At 43.5% G+C, this 16,821-nt stretch overlaps 1 long non-coding RNA gene across 15 annotated transcripts in view; it reads right to left on the bottom strand.

Moving 5' to 3' along the window:
• LOC121277946 overlaps nt 1–16,821 on the bottom strand; it is a 620,247-nt gene that overhangs the window by 373,614 nt on the left and 229,812 nt on the right. For all 15 annotated transcript variants that reach the window (XR_005943011.1, XR_005943014.1, XR_005943018.1 and 12 more), the window contains one exon: nt 6,620–6,792. This is a non-coding gene — a long non-coding RNA (uncharacterized LOC121277946). The remainder of the gene's footprint in view (nt 1–6,619; nt 6,793–16,821) is intronic.

Here is a 16,821-nt window from a genome sequence, read left to right as displayed (position 1 = left end):
GAGCCCCCCTAAAAGTGATGTGGTGCTGTCTGCGAAGCCTGGCGCTGATGACTGTGAGTGCTGCCCCAACCAAGGTTGGCAAACAAACCTCAAAACCCTGAGTGAAGTGCAGGGCTTATAATGAGGTGCTAAAGTATTGAAGTTAGGTTCCTGACATGCGGTGGCAGGAAACGCGGCCCGCCACTGCCAGGTGGAGTGGACAATCGCAAACTGGTTTCACGATGGCATAAAACTGGTTTTTGGTCTTCTCGCCATATTGTCCGCTCACAATGCCAATGGGACCAGATGATTCTGCCCTCTGCTTCTGCTTTGCCTTTTGAGGGAGAGAGCTCCAATGACTCATGATCTTCTGAAATAAAAAGAATTGTCCTCCTCTCTGTCTTAAATGGCCAATGCCCTTATTTTTAAATAGTGACACCTCATTCTAGGTTCTCCCACAGGAGGGAACATCCTCTCCACATCCACCCTGTCAAGACCCTTCAGGATTGTGTATGTTTCAATCAAGTTGACTCTTACTCTTTAAACTCAAGCAGATACAAGCCTAGCCTGTCTAACCTTTCCTCATTCGCCTTATATCCTAAGTAATGGTTATAATTGATTCGTTTCATATGAACACTATACGATTATCTGTTCACTTTCAATAAAAAAAAATTTGGCTGCACTAAACTCACAGGCATGGAAAACATGAGGATAGGATATCCCTTGTGGCTGTGCTAACGTGGAGTGTTATGAAGTCATCCAATCACATTGGCTGCAGACAATTTTTCATGCAACATTTCATCTCATTTTTGCTCAATGCTACAATAAGTTCACTCCAAGAATATCACTAACAGGAAACTGGCCAGTTTCTATCACTTTTGTTTCCAACATTCTGTACTGGAGGTTGCACAATTTAGTAAATTTACATCAAAAGACTTCTAATTATTAATCAGTAAGTACTGTACATCTTGTACATACATAAATATAGGCACATAACCATATGTGGATCTGCATGCATTTACATATGCAATTGGATGCACACACACTTAAGTGATGCAATTGTAGGTTTCCATCACATCGTATGTTGGGAAAAAATGCTCTGGATACATTGTAAAGGTATCAGAATTACAGCACAGGTGGAGGCCATTTGGCCCATTAAGCCAATGGTGGTATTAATTCTTCAAGTGGAGGGACCCACTTGAAACTCATTTACTTGCTCTTTGCCTGGGTCCATTTATATTCTTCCTTTTGCTTGGCCTAAATAGCCAAGTGGTTATGGTACTGGGCTTGTAACCCCAAGATCAAGAGTTCAAATCTCACAATGGCAAACTATATTCTTCCTTTTCAAATATTTAGTCATTCCCTTTGCCATAATGTGATGTTTTTAGTTTCAATAGCTATTTTTAATTGAGGTTTCATGTTCTGGTAACCCTATGTGTGAGATAGTTCTTCTAATTTCCTTCTTTCTACCAGTAATAATCTGAAGTTGATGTTGTTATTGATTTATCAACCAGTGGAAACAAGCTTTCACCATCTACCCCCTTAAAGCCTTTCAGAATTTTCAATCTATTAGATTCCCCTCAACCTCCTCTCCTCCAACTAAAAAATATACCCTTGTTTTTTGAGATTTTCTTCAAGACCATGTCCTCCTTATCCGATATAATTCAAGGAAATCTTTGTTATAATTGTTACTTGGTTCGAATATCCTTTATATGATATGTGTGCTAAGTTGCTAAGCAAATAGATCAGAAAGCTCACTACAGAAGATCTGGATGGCTGTTTGTCAAGCACAGTATTTTAAAGTAGATTGAAAGGAATTTCCAGAGATACCCCTAAACTTTTCCTTAAGCATACAGGGATTGGAAGTAGGTGATTAAGGCCATAATTAAGATGACAAAACATGAAAAATGGGAATCTTTGTGATTTGGCATTGATTTAACTGGGAGGCTCACCAATCCAATATCACCTACGTGACTGAATGATTGCAGACTCATCATTGTAAGAGATTCTTGGCTTAATGACCTGAAACTTCCCTGACCATTGAGGACCTGACCTGAAGAAATGGGTTGTTGTAGGCATAAGAGTATATGACCCTTCCTCAGAACTCTGAGGGTCATAGGGACTCGAAACGCTAACATTGTTTCTCTCTCCACAGATGCTGCTCGACCTGCTGAGTTTTTCCAACATTTTCTGTTTTTGTTTCACATTTCCAGCATCTGCAGTATTTTGCTTTTATCATGTATGATGTACACTTTGTTATTCACTTTTTTATTTAATGGTTCATGCTCTAATTTACTAGAGTGACTATGTTGTGCATAATAATCTTAAAATGAGTGCTAGGCCATTTGGCAGAGAAATCAGGAAGCACTTTTTCCCTGGGCGGTAGAAATTTGCAATTCTCTTCCCCCAAAAGGGTATGGATGTTGGGGCAATTAAAGCTTTCAAAACTAAGATCATCAGATCCTTGTTATGTAAGGCTGTCAAGGGCTACAGAGATAAAATTGGTAAATGAAGTTGAGGTGCAGATCCACCGTGCTCTAACTGAATGGTGCAGCAGGCTTGAGGGGGCACAATGGCCTACTCAGGTTCCTAACGTTCTTATATTCTTAATGGAATAGACAATTGACTTTTCCAATGTTTCTAAAGAAACATTCTGATATTGAACTTCTGTCTTGTTATGTTGCGGAAGGGTTAAGTAGAGCGTCTGAGGGCAGAGGTTGAAGGGAGGCGTCCATAGCATGCTTAGTCGGTTGAAGGACTGAGCCTGGCTGAGCAAGTTCACAATAGAGAATATGTACATAAAGTTAGGGATTCAAAATTGGAAGAGTGTTGCTGAAACACTGCAAAAGTCAAATGTGTGTTCTAACATAAAAGCATGTACAACATAGCCAAGTAAACAGAACATTATCCATTACAGCAAATTTTCACTTTTAAACATAATTCATTCTCTCTGATACTGTATTGCAATGCATTTTTTAAAAAAAGTATAAATACTGTGATTTAAATGGTACATGCACATGATATGCCATTTAGATACTTCAAGACTGAAGGAGTTGGGATGCCAGATGCACAGAACATTTTTTTTAATTGTTCCTCCTTTTCGACTGACTCAGTATTTCCACTCCAAGACAGGAAAAACCTGGCTCAGCTGAATCGAACAAGCCTTCTCTTCCTGCAAGCTTGACAACTGACTAAGCATGCCACAGGCATCCCCCCCACCCCAAACAAGATAGTCCTTATTAACCCTTCTGTGACAGTCCGCACAATTGACAGGGTGAAGATATGGAATGAAACCGAACTTTAAAGGGAACTTGGCAATTCTATTTACATCTCAGCTCTCTCTTTCCCTCTCGCACGTACAGACATACAACTGGCAAGTCACAGCGCACTAATACAAAATGAAATGTGATTTACAAAAATGCGATACTGCATGCAGCTAATTTTACAGTTAAATTCCATTTTCAGAGGTGGGTGGCGTTGTGTTTGTGCTACAATGCTACAGAAAGCACATGCATGTGTAGGAGGAGAAAATGCCATACCCTCAGTCAAAGGAAATGAATCATTAAGGAAACAACATTCTTTATGGGAAAAGTCACAGTACATCTTTGCTTTATCAGAAAAGTCTCCATCAAAAGTAAAATCATAAAACTGGTCATGTATATTTGTCCATTATGTATTAGTCCAGTTGGCAAAATGTAAAATGTATCTGGAAAACACTTCTAATTTTTTAAAAAATATCTGTATGTTTTACAGCTGGAGAGACACAGTACAATGTTCCTGCTTTAAGAGTTAAGAGACTTCAGAGGTGAAACATTTTCTTAACAATAATTGTTACTAAGGTGTGCAAATGAAATTTCTCTATTTGCTATTTTCATACATTTGTTAATGCAGCTACGTGGTTTATGAAATGCATTAAAAATGTGCAGTGCAGAATTTCAAGAGAACTCAGTAATGCTTTTGGCATATATATCACTGAGAGCAGTTTCAACCCTAGAACCCCTTAAAAACTCTTAATAATCATAAATGAATGCGTTGCAAACAAAATGGCCAGAATTTAGGGGTCTCAGCCATTGGCTGGAGAACTGGATGGATTCCCGTGTCACCTCCATTGGGAAGCCCGCCATTTTAAGTGACCATCAGGCTCTTAAGTGGCCAGCATCCAGGCCTTCTCCATGATTAAGGACCCCAGGGAGAGAAATCCCGCCCCCGAGAGCTGCCAGCCAATCAGAGGCTGGCAGCTCTCCATTGTCGTCATCATCACCGGGATATCCAGAGGGACCCCACACCAAAGGTGAGTGAGAACAGGATGGGGCCGCAGGAGTAGTTGGGGGGGGAGGTCACAAGAGGGGGGGGGGGTGGTGAGTTGGAGGCAAGTGCATGAGGGTGACTTTCGGTTCTGCCCCCTCCCGATGCCGGATCCCTCAATCGGGCACCAAGTGCCTTTGAACAAGGACCCCCATTCCCCAACTCAAGGAGCCGGCAAGCAAACCCTACAGGGTTTTAATCGCCTGATTAAATGCTCCCCAAAATTCCACCGAACATTACTTTTGGCATTGTCTTGCCCTTATTTGAATATAACCAAAGCTGTACGCACAAATCAAGGTCCGTTCAAATTGGAATACTGCCTCTCCTATAGGAGCCACCATAGGCCTCTAACCTCTCAGTAGAGACTGAACAAGGAAAAGAAGTTGGAGTCATCCAAGGGTTACATTAATGAATTTAACTGACAGACAGAGGCTGGAGTAAACCAACAGCAGAGTTATGCAGGGTCCCCTTTCCCATGAGGAGACACATGGCCTCCAAGAAACTCTTGGAGCAGAGCAGAGCAGCCCGGCCACCACTATGCTGTACCCACCAGCTGCACCAGTATTATTCAGCAATGACTTGAAATGATTCAAAGGGTATTTTCCTCCATATATAACCAATAGTCAATGGCAGCACTGTGTACTTTGTTCTTGCTTTTACTGCTTTAAGAAAATAATTGCTGTTCGACGATGTCCATCTTAAAAGCAGAGACTATTTATGATATTATCACTCAGATGAGGGCTTTTGCCCTGTTGGATGGACTACGTTGAGCTGTTGTTCAAACACGAACAAGTGGGTAAGGCAATTCTCACTGGTGCATTTAAGGAAGAAGCAAAGTACCAAATATCAACCTACCAATTTAAGTGCGTGTCTCTCCTCTCCCCTCCCGTTATATCACTAAATACACATCACTTACTTTAAGGAATTAACATCTGGAATTTGTTCCTAAAGACGCAGGTCAGAGATTTGTAAATGCTAAGCCTACTGTCTATGCGGGTCTGCAAACACTACATTTGGCTAAGGAATGACAAAGCACAAAATTAAGGAGAGGGAAACAATTCTCATTCTTTGGCAAACTGGGGCAGGGTTTTGGGTTTTGACTCAGGTCAAATGAGCATCACAAGACTGCTGGGGAGGAGGGGGGGGGAAACAGTCACCCGTCAGTGACTTTCCCTAAATTGGCCAAAGAGTGGCGAGGGAGCAGGCTCACCATCCAATTAAAAATGGCAGGTGGGTTCTCAGTCCTGGAGGGGCATGGTGGGGTGGGGTGGCAGTGGTGGAGTGGGGGGGGTTCCTCTACAACTGAGGAGAAGCAGCAGGCTGCCTCTTCAGCTAACAGAGAGTCTGTCTAAAAATGGATACGCCCTCTCTCCAACTTATTAAACTTTTAAATAAAAAATAGACTTAGTAGCTGGGCCACCATTGTGGAGGGGGCAACCATGCAGGTAGAGAGGGCCTTGAAGCCTGCCTGGAGCACTGCCACCACTCCAGCTTCCCCCGCCCACCACCCCAGTCTGCCGCCAAGACGACACCTTCAGGCAGATGGTCTGGCCTCCGACAGCTCAGGCAGCCTTGCAAGCCAACTTGAAAATTTCATTTGGTCTCTGACAATTTGCCTCAACATTGGCCGTTAAAAATTCTTAATTGGTTACCCGCTGGTTGTGGGTGGGTAGCCCTACAACACCCCCTTCCCCATGATGCCTCTGGGAAAATGGCCCAAGGGTGGGATGATGCCAGCAAATAGGCACACCAGCCAGCAATGCAAATTTCCACACCCACCCGCCTCCACACTCGCCCCAATCACGGGCTAAAAATCCAGTTGCAGGTGTCTGACAGAGGCATAAACTCTTCAATGTATTGCAAACAGCCAATAAATCCACACAAAGTAGTGCTTCTGTTTTCATGCTAGAGAGAGAACACTTTCATCCTGACGCCAAGGTCAGAAAGACTGGATACAGTAAAATTCCAATCAGAACAAGATTGTTTGTCACCAAGTGGACAATAGTCTCTTGCCAATTATTAAGTTTCAGAGTTTTACTGCATCTGGCACTCACACCTTGGGCAACATAGTAGCAGCAATAATACAAACCCTAGGTTTCAGTAAATTGTAGAATCAAAGGGTGAATGTGCAGGATTCTCAGCCTGTTATCCAGACATGATAATGGTTTGAATTGGAGCCAAATCACATTTAAGAAGCCAGGTCTTTGCCATTAAAGGTATTGGGGGATCTTTCTGTCAAACACTGATTTGCAGAGTTCATCAATAGGGGAGAAATTCTGCCAGAACCCCAATGGAGCACAGGGAGTGGTAATGGAGATACAGGGACTACACTGACCTTCTTTGGGATGAGAATGATGGTGTAGAGAAGGACCTGGTTCACTTCTATCAACAGAGCATCATCCAGGTGACAGACTGGATGGCTACTTGCGGTAATCAGGAACGATGAGTATCAGGACTTGAGCAGTAATATTTATCGGCACATTTTCAAGTTGTGGGTGGATTCTGCACCTAGGTTAAAAACAAGAACAAGTTACAAACAATGACCATGCTCTGTTTTCTGAGTAAGAAAGTTATGAAATCTCAAATCCACCCACACTAGTGAGAGAAAATCTTCTGAACCGCACTACAAAAAGCTGATTTCCAAGTGCAGGCTATGGGAACATAGGTACCTGGAAGGGTACCGTGCTGAAAATATTGACAGCAGTTAAAAATCCAGCAGCAACTACCAACACCTGCATAACAGTACAGCTGTGAAAAACAAAAACTGCTGTAGCTACGGGCAAAAGATTACCGAAAGTATTCATAGTTAAACATTCTGGTTGATACAATTGCTGGTGTTTCAGACCTTAAAAGTTCAGGATGCTATCTGAAGTCCAGGTGAAAATAACAATTGTTAACTGTCCGACTGATGGAAACAAACAAACTCAAAGCCACATTATCAATAGCAAAAACTTGGATTTATTCTATGCATTTAACATCATATAAGAACCTCGAAGGCACCTCACGGCAACTATGTCAATCAAAATTTGACACTGGGCCTACTTAGGGCAGTGAACCAAAAGCTTATTTAAAGAGACAGGCCAGCATTGTAGAGGAGGAGAGAGAGAAGTGGAGGCACAGATAGATTTAGGGAGGGGATTTCAGAGCTTATAGCTTAAGCAGCTGAAAGCATGGCCGCTAAATTCGGGATGGTCAAGAGGCCAGAGCTGGAGGAGTACGGAGATCTCGGAGGGTTGTTGGGTTGGAAGAGAGATAGGGAGGGGTTAGGTCATGTAGGAATTTATAGGCTGAGAATTTTAAAATCCAGATGTTGCTGGACCAGGAACCAGTGTAGACTGGTGAGCTGAGGGCTGCTACCCAAGTTTACACAGCATGCAAGATGGGAGGCTGGCCAGGAGAGCATCAGGATGGGCAAGGTGGAAGGTAACTAAAGCATGGGCGAGTGTTTCAGCAGCAGATGGGCTGAGACAGGGTGGAGAGGGGTGATGTTATGGAGGTGGAAGCAGACGGTTAACAGTAGACAGGATATCGGCTCAGGAGCTCAGGGTAAATATCGCAAAAGATAAATGCACAATCCTGAAAAAGTACAGAAAAAAGACCAAGAAAACAGGAGCAAAATGTAAAAATAGAAAAACATTTAGTTAAGTTGTGTTGTGATTTAAAGAAACTCACCAGAAAGGAGTAAAATGTCCCCCATGAGCCGAAGCTGAAAACCAAGTAGAATAGGGAGAGCTGTGTATAGACTGCAGGGCATCTATGAACTGGAAGTATCATCACATGTTGCAGTCATCAGTTCGAATATCAACATGTGACTCCTCAGGGTAAGAGGGAAGTGTAAAACTGGGAATAATAAAAATTCGCAGGATTGGAGTGTACAAGAAAAGTGCACAAAAGTATCCATGGTGCAGAGAGGAGAAGAAATTGCAGTAAAAATCTAAAAGTGAGGCTCTCCAAATGACCCATTCAATAGACATTCCACTAATGGGTTTAAAAATTGTTTGCTGTTATAAAAAAAACTATATTCAAAAATCAATCTCAGTCAATCCCAAGGGATTATCCGACCTTTCACTTTTTACTTATAAATATTGACAGGTTATTATCTTGATTATGGGTACAACCAATGTCCAATACTGTTTTTGTTACAGTGGCATTGTGCACATTAAAGCAGAGAGCTGGGTGAACATGTGGGCTTCATTTAGAACAGAGAGCGGGTGAGCATGTGGATTTTATGTAAAACAAATAGCAGGAAGACTTAATTTAAAAAGAGTGCAGGGAGCAGCTGATTGGTGAGTTGGATTAAAAATAAAGTCTATAGTTAGTGTTTAGATCTCTAGTCTTTATTTTCTCTTTCTTAAAAATAGCTTGTTAAGAATAAGATCGATACATTTTTTATTCATTCATGGGATGTGGGCTTCACTGGCTGGGCCAGCATTTATTGCCCATCCCTAATTGCCCTTGAGAAGGTGGTGGCGAGCTGCCTTCTTGAACCGCTGCAGTCCATGTGGTGTAAGTATACCCAGAGTGCTGTTAGGGAGGGAGTTTCAGGATTTTGACCCAATGACAGTGAAGGAACTGCGATTTATTTCCAAGTCAGGATGGTGAGTGAGTTGGAGGGGAACTTTCAGGTGGGTGGTGGTGTTCCCATCTACCTGTTGCCCTTGTCCTTCTAGATGGTAGTGCTTGTGGGTTTGGAAGGAGCTGTCTAAGGAGCCTTGGTCAATTCCTGCACTGCATCTTGTAGATGGTACACACTGCTGTTACTGTGCGTCGGTGGTGGAGGGAGTGAATGTCTGTGGATGTGGTGCCAATCAAGTGGGCTGCTTCGTCCTGGACAGTGTCAAACTTCTTGAGTGTTGTGGGAGCTGCACTCATCCAGGCAAGTGGGGAGTTTTCCATCACTCTCCTGACTTGTGCCTTGTAAATTGTGGACAGGTTTTGTGGAGTCAGGGGATGTTATTCGTCGCACGATTCCTAGTTCTGACCTGCTCTTGTAGCCACAGTATTTATATGGCTAGTCCAGTTCAGTTTCTGGTCAACGGTAACACCCAGGATGTTGATGGTGGGGAATTCAGTGATGGTAATGCCATTGAACATCAAGGGTCGATGGTTGGATTCTCTCTTGTTGGAGATGGTCATTGTCTGACACTTGTATGGCATGAACGTTACTTGACAGCTCAGGCTTGGATATTGTCCAGGTCTTGCTGCATTTGGACATGGACTGCTTCAGTATCTGAGGAGTCGCAAATGGTGCTGAACATCCTGCAATCAGCAACGAACATCCCCACTTCTGACCTTATGATGGAAGGAAGGTTATTCATGAAGCAGCTGAAGATGGTTGGGCCGAGGACAGAACCTTGAAGAACTCCTGCGGTGATGTCCTGGAGTTGAGATGACTGACCTCCAACAACCACAACCATCTTCCTTTAGGCTAGGTATGACTCCAAACAGCAGAGAGTTTTCCTCCTGATTCCAATTGACTCCAGTTTTGTAAGGGCTCCTTGATGCTATACTCTGTCAAATGTGACCTTGATGTCAAGGGTAGTCGCTCTCACCTCACCTCAGGAGTTCAACTATTTTGTCCTTGTTTGAACCAGGGCTGTAATGAGGTCAATGTGTAGCCCTGGCAGAACCCAAACTGAGTGTCAGTGAGCAGGTTATTGCTAAGCAAGTGCCATTTGATAGCACTGTTGATGACCCCTTCCATTACTTTTCTGATGATTGAGAGTTGACTGATGGGGTGATAATTGGCCTGGTTGGATTTGTCCTGCTTTTTGTGCATAGGACATACCTGGGCAATTTTCCACGCAGCTGGGTAGATGCCAGTGTGGTACATGTACTGGAAGAGCTTGGCTAGGGGCGTGGCAAGTTCTGGAGCACAGGTCTGCAGTACTATTGCTAGAATATTATCAGGGCCCATAGCCTTTGCAGTATCCAGTGCCTTCCGCTGTTTCATGATATTTGATGGAGTGAATCGGATTAGCTGAAGACTGGCATCTGTGATGCTGGGGACCTCCAGAAGAGGCCGAAATGGATCATCCACTCGGCACTTCTGGCTAAAGATTGTAGCAAATGCTTCAGCCTTATCTTTTGCACTTATGTGCTGGGCTCCTCCACCATTGAGGATGGGGATAGCTGTGGAGCCCCCTCCTTCAGTGAGTTGTTTAATTATTCACCACCATTCACAACTGGATGTGGCAGGACTGTAGAGCTTAGATCTGATCCGTTGGTTGTGAGTTCACGTAGCTCTGTCTTTCACTTGCTGCTTCTGCTGTTTGGCACACAAGTAGTCCGGTGTTGTAGCTTCACCAGGTTGACAACTCATTTTCAGTATGCTTGGTGCTGCTCCTGGCATGCCCTCCTGCACTCTTCATTGAACCAGGGTTAATCCCCTGGCTTGATGGTAATGGTGGAGTGGGGGATATGCCAGGCCATCAGGTTACAGATTGTGGTTGTATACAATTCTGCTGCCTCATGGATGCCCAGTTTTGAGTTGCTAGATCTGTTCGAAATCTATTCCAATTAGCACGGTGGTAGTGTCACACAACATAATGGAGGATAGCCTCAATGTAAAGGTGGGACTTTGTCTCCATGATGACTGTGCGATGGTAACGCATACGGATACTGTCATGGACAGATGTACCTGTGGCAGGTAGGTTGGTGAGAATTAGGTCAAGTATGTTTTTCCCTCTTGTGGTTCCCTCACCACCTGCCGTAGGCCCAGTCTAGCAGCTATGTCATTTAGGACTCAGCCAGCTCGGTCAGTAGTGGTGCTGCTGAGCCACTCTTGATGATGGATATTGAAGTCTCCCACCCAGAATACATTCTGCACCCTTGCCACCCTCAGTGCTTCCTCCAAGTGGTGTTCAACATGGAGCAGCACTGATTCATCAGCTGAGGGAGGGTGGTACGTGGTAATCAGCAGGAGGTTTCCTTGTCCATATCCTCCCGACTGTATACGACTGTGGGACGGGATATACCAGGGATGGTGACGGTGGTGTCTGGGGCATTTACTGTAAGGTATGATTCCGTGGGGATGACTATGCCAAGTTATTGGTTGACTAGCTGTGAGACAGCTCTCCCAATTTTGGCACTAGCCCCCAGATGTTAGTAAGGAGGACTTTGCAGGGTCGTCAGGGCTGAGGTTGCCATTGTCATTTCCGGTGCCTAGGTTGACTTTGTAACGGTTTGATACAACTGAGTGGTTTGCTAGGCCATCAGAGGGCATTTAAGAGTCAACCACATTGCTGTGGGTCTGGAGTCACGTGTAGGCCAGACCAGGTGAGGACGACGGGTTTCCTTCCTTCAAGGACATTAGTGAACCATATGGGCTTTTACAACAATCAACAATGGTTTCATGGTCATCATCGGAATTTTAATTACAGATTTTTATTGAATTCAAGTACCAGTAGCCAAAGTAAAGATGGTTTTTTGTGCATTACCTGGGAACACTGCACATGTACATGACTACCAAAGCATTTGAAGGCCCTAGACAGAGAGTTGGGACCCACCATAATCTGTGATGTGGAAACCAAAAGTTTCTTCAGTTAAAAAAAATTAAAGAAATCTGCAAAATATAACTTCCTCCTCCTTCTGATGGTTGTTTACATTTTTTCAAATTCATTCTCAGGATGTGAGCACCATTGGCTTTTATTGCCCGTCCACAGTTGCCCAAAGAAGCTGATTGTGTTTGATACAACTTGATGCTGTTAGGGCAGTTATAAGGCAACCACATTGACATGGGAACTGGAGTCACACATAGCCCATTCCAGGTTAAAAAAAAACCCAACAGGTTTCCTTCCCAAAAGGGCATTAGTCAAAATTTTTTTTAAGAAAACTACACTATAACAGCTTTTCAATTCCAGTGAATCTAAATCCTCAGCCATGGTGAGACTTCAATTTGTATCCTCAGGATTATTAACCTAGGAACTATGGATAACTAGTTCAGTAACATTACCACTATGCCATGTGCCAGGGCTTATGTGGAGTAAAGATGGTGAATACAAATGGACAGTAAATGTTGCACAACCTTGCATTTAGAAGACATATAAAAAAAAAATCGAACAAGGTAACATTGCTCCCACCCATCAAGAATGCTTTTTCCTGAAATCATGTACATATCACACCACAGTGGTCTCTACCTCATCTCTTCAGAAAAGCTAACCAACTCTGCCAGCCTTCCATCTCATAAGACAAGGTTTGTGCTGTGGTGGTCAACTGTGTGTAAAGCATTAGGAGCCCCACTCTGGCATGGCAGTCTCTGCCATTTTCACTGCAGAGGAAGACAGTGGGCTGAGAAGGTACATGATTCCCTGGCCTCTATTTTCTCTGGGACGTCTTCTCAGCCAGCTGAGCTTTTCATTTCTGCTCAGCTCTTCCAATGCTCTTCCAAACAGTTAGCTTCCAGAGGTCATGGTCGTCAGCGATTGTCTCCCAGTTGTCGGTGTCAACGTCCGTCATCTTCACATCTGGCTTGCAGGTGTCCTTGTAGTGGAGGTATGGAAGCAAAGGAGGTTGTGACCCAGTGGCCAATTCACTGTCCAGCAAGTCTTCGGATACACGGCTGTCATCCAGTCGATGAACGTGGCCAAGCCAGCGCAGATGTCATTGGCTTAACAATGAATGTATGAAGATGGAATTAGCAAGCTCCAGGACCTCTGAGTCGGTGACCTTGCCCTGCCAAGAGATGCCGAGGATATGTCTGGGACAGTGAACGTGGAAATTGTTCAGCCTTTTCTCCTGCCTAGCATCTGTTGTCCAGGTCTCATTACTGTAGAGGAGTGCGCTGAGGGACACAGCTTGGTACACTCGCAGTTTGGTGTTCTCAGCCAGGTTGCTGTTGTTCCACACTCTCTTAACTAGTTTGGACATGACAGCTGCAAATTTTGCAATGTGTGCACTAACTTCAGCATCAAGTCACAGGTTATTGCTGATTGTTAAGCCAAGATATGTGAAGCTATCAACAACCAATCTGCGCTCCACAATCACCAGCAATTTATAACTTGATGCTGAAATCAACATATGCATCAAAAAACAAACCACTAATATAGCAATATAATAATACAGGGTGTTAATTGGAAATCACAATCAATGTGCTTTATCCTGACTCGTTGCATTGCCATTATCCTAGCAATGCAGGGGCTATTCTTTCCATGGAGTAATTGTATACTGTAATTATGTTCAATAACAGAAAATGAAGCACCGTTACTCTGATCCTAGTACAATTCGGCATATCTGCTAAGCTGCAGGTGGCCCATACATACAATGAAATTCTGGTAGAGTTATTCATCACTCAAGTGGGCTGTTTGACAGCTGGGCAAGGCCAGTTTTACAACGTTTGAGTTGCACTGGGCTGGAAGGGGAACAGCTAATTAGGCATTCATTAGCGCTTGTTATCTGTGGGAGGTGAAGGTTATGCAGAGGGTGTTGACAAGACATCAGTCCATTCAGTAGTTAACCATGGGATGCTTTCATTCTGGGGAAGAGGGTGTGCACAGGGATGGGTGGTGGGGGATTGTTGGAACACAGAGAGGAAGATAGGCATGTGGTAAGTGGAACCAACACCTCTTGGTAGTTATGAAAACAAAAAAACTGCGGATGCTGGAAATCCAAAACAAAAACAGAATTACCTGGAAAAACTCAGCAGGTTTGGCAGCATCGGCGGAGAAGAAAAGAATTGACGTTTTGAGTCCTCATGACCCTTCGACAGAACTAGAAGGGTCATGAGGACTCGAAATGTCACCTCTTGGTAGTTTCCTGGCACCAAGCATACTCCCACAGCTTCTATACTCACATTCACCATGGCATATGGTAGGTTAAAACATTGGTTTTAGCTGACGTTTGCAATGTCTTGCCGATAGGAGCAGAACCTCAGCAAGATTACACATGATGCATTGGAGGATTCTTAATCATTGGTAGTGGACTGTTGGTTTGTGGTTCAATCAAGAGCATTAGTAAGGCTAACCATGTCTTCAGTAATCCCCAAGGCCTCTACTCAAAGAGTCGAGATGAGAGTCTCTTAAAAGTTGGTTCAAGATTGCCGCAGTTGTATTTTGCATGGCTAGTCAAGTGACGGCAATATAAATTGGGGAATTTCCCTCAATTGTGACTCATTGTTTATTTGCAATAGAAAAGAATTCCCACGGCTCAACTGGAAAAGCCTTTATTTCTGTAACCTCCCATGTACCTGTTCTAAATTTTCTTTAAAGGTTTCGAAGTTGGTGCCAGAAACTCCCACAGTAAATTTTTACCCTGCATGTAGAACACTTGATCAGATTGCCGTCGGAAATACATTAACTATGTAGGAAGAGATCAGCTACATTAAAGAAATGCAAAATTCACAATACATTAAATTGTATAGAATATACAGCACAGAAAGAAGACATTCCTCCCACCTTTTCTCATTTAAATCTACCGTCCATGTCCCTGCTCCTTCAAAAAGTAGCCTCACTTTCCCTTAAATGCATCCATGTACCATTCGCTTCCACTACTCCCTGTGGTAGCAAGAATATATTATCACCACTCTTTAGGTAAAATCTTCATTATCCACCATAATGTAGAACCTCCCCCTTCCAAGCAAAGGATAATGGGATAAGATTCTGGGGGGTGCTTGATTTAATAGATATTGGCAGGCTGTTTCCCCTGCCTGGATATTCCAGAATTAGGGATTATTGTCTCAGGATAAGAGGTTAACTATTTCAGTCTGAGGTGAGGAGAAATCTCTTCACTCAGAGGATTGTGAATCTTTAGAATTGTCTACCTGAGAGGGCTGCAGATGCTTAGCTGCTGAGTATATCCAAGGTCGAGGCTGAGGATCAGCCGTGATCTTATCGAATGCTGGAGCAGGCTCAAGAGGTCACATGGTCCTCTCCTGCTCCTATTCATTATGTTCCTGTATTTCTTCCTATAGAACGTAACCAAGTTTTGGTCTTGCATGGATAATTGCAACAATACCCAAAAAACAGAAATGAAGACCAGCGCACAGCAAATCACAAAGGAACATCATTGAATTTTACTCATCCAGAAAAGGAAATTCATTATAAAAAATGGGTAAAACTGTACAAGTGAAGCAACGTGCCAGCCATGGCTCAGTGGAGTTGAAGTCACAGTTCAGGGACTTGAATACAAAATACAGGCAGACACTCCATTGTAGCACAGAGGAAGTGCAGCACTGTTAATGATACTATCTTCCAAAAGAGACAATCAAAGCCCCAGGTGGGATGCAAATCCTCCCATAGCGCTATTTCAAACAAGAGTGCTCCCCACGGTCCTGGCCAATATTTATCTCTCAAACAATATCCTTAATGGGAAGTGGTGGCATAGTGGTAACATCATGGAACTTGTAATCCAGAGGCCCAGGATAATGCTCTGGGGACAGAGGTTCAAATCCCACTAAGGCAGCTGGTAGAACTTCAATTCAATTAATTAAAAATCTAATAACCATGAAAAATGTCACTGATTGTGGTAAAAACCCATCTGCTTCACTAATAACATGGTCTGGCCTACAAGTGCCTCTGGAGCCACAGCAATGTGGTTGATTCTTAAATGTCCTCTGAAATGTCTAGCAAGCCACTCAGCTTAAGGGCAATTAGGGATGGGAAACAAATGCTGTCCTTGCCAGTGACACAAACATCCCATGAAAGAATTTTGAAAAAGCCCATTATGACAGTGATGGCTGTATGAAAGCTGTCCCATTAGTCCTGCTCCCCTGCTCTTTTCCCATAGCCTTGCAAAGTTTTTCTTTTCGAGTATATTTAAAATTCTCTACTGAAAACAGCGAAGATGAAAGTTGTTGAGTTTCCTTTCTTGACAGCTGTAAGTTATCCATGTTTCACAACCATACAACAAGGGACTGAGAACACTAGCCTCATAAACCAGCATCTTAGTCGTAAGAGTCAGCTTAAAGTTATCCCCTGCACATTTTGTGGGTGAGCCAAAGGTGAAAGCTTCTTTCACTATGCGTGTATCGAGTTCTGCATCAAGAGGCAGATTGTCTGTCACCGTGGATTCAAGGTAGTAGAATTTGCTAACCACTTCCAGTGAGGTGTTATTTAGTGTGCTCAAGGATGGAGATGTGACATTCTGTCCCGTAACCATGGTTTTAATCATGCTTATAGTCAGGGAAAACAAGTTACAGGCATTGAAGAGACAATCCCTGAGTCTTTGTAGTTGAGTTTCTATGACAGCGTCTAGCACAGCATCACCAATGTAAAGCCATTCTATTGTCAAGAGGTGCTGTATTTTTGTGTTCATTTTCAGTCTGGATTGATTGTAGAAAACATAAAACTAACAGCTAGAACCCGGACAGATCCCCCGGTATTGATCTAGGCACCAGAAACGACGATGGCAAACCCAGCCAAGATAACCCTCCTTAAGGATATCTGGGGGCTTGTGTCAAAATTGGGAGAGCTTTGTCACAGGTTAGTCAAGCAATAGCCTGACAGTCATAGTCACAGAATGACACCCAACAGACAATATCCTGACACCACTGTCACCATCCCTGACATGTCCTGTCGCACTGACAGGACAGACCCACCAGGG

Source organism: Carcharodon carcharias, chromosome 5 (assembly GCF_017639515.1).
Source record: "Carcharodon carcharias isolate sCarCar2 chromosome 5, sCarCar2.pri, whole genome shotgun sequence".
In the NCBI taxonomy this organism is placed as follows: domain Eukaryota; kingdom Metazoa; phylum Chordata; class Chondrichthyes; order Lamniformes; family Lamnidae; genus Carcharodon; species Carcharodon carcharias.
The sequence above is the reverse complement of the archived record's forward strand: the minus strand, read 5'-3'. Positions and strand labels throughout refer to the sequence as shown.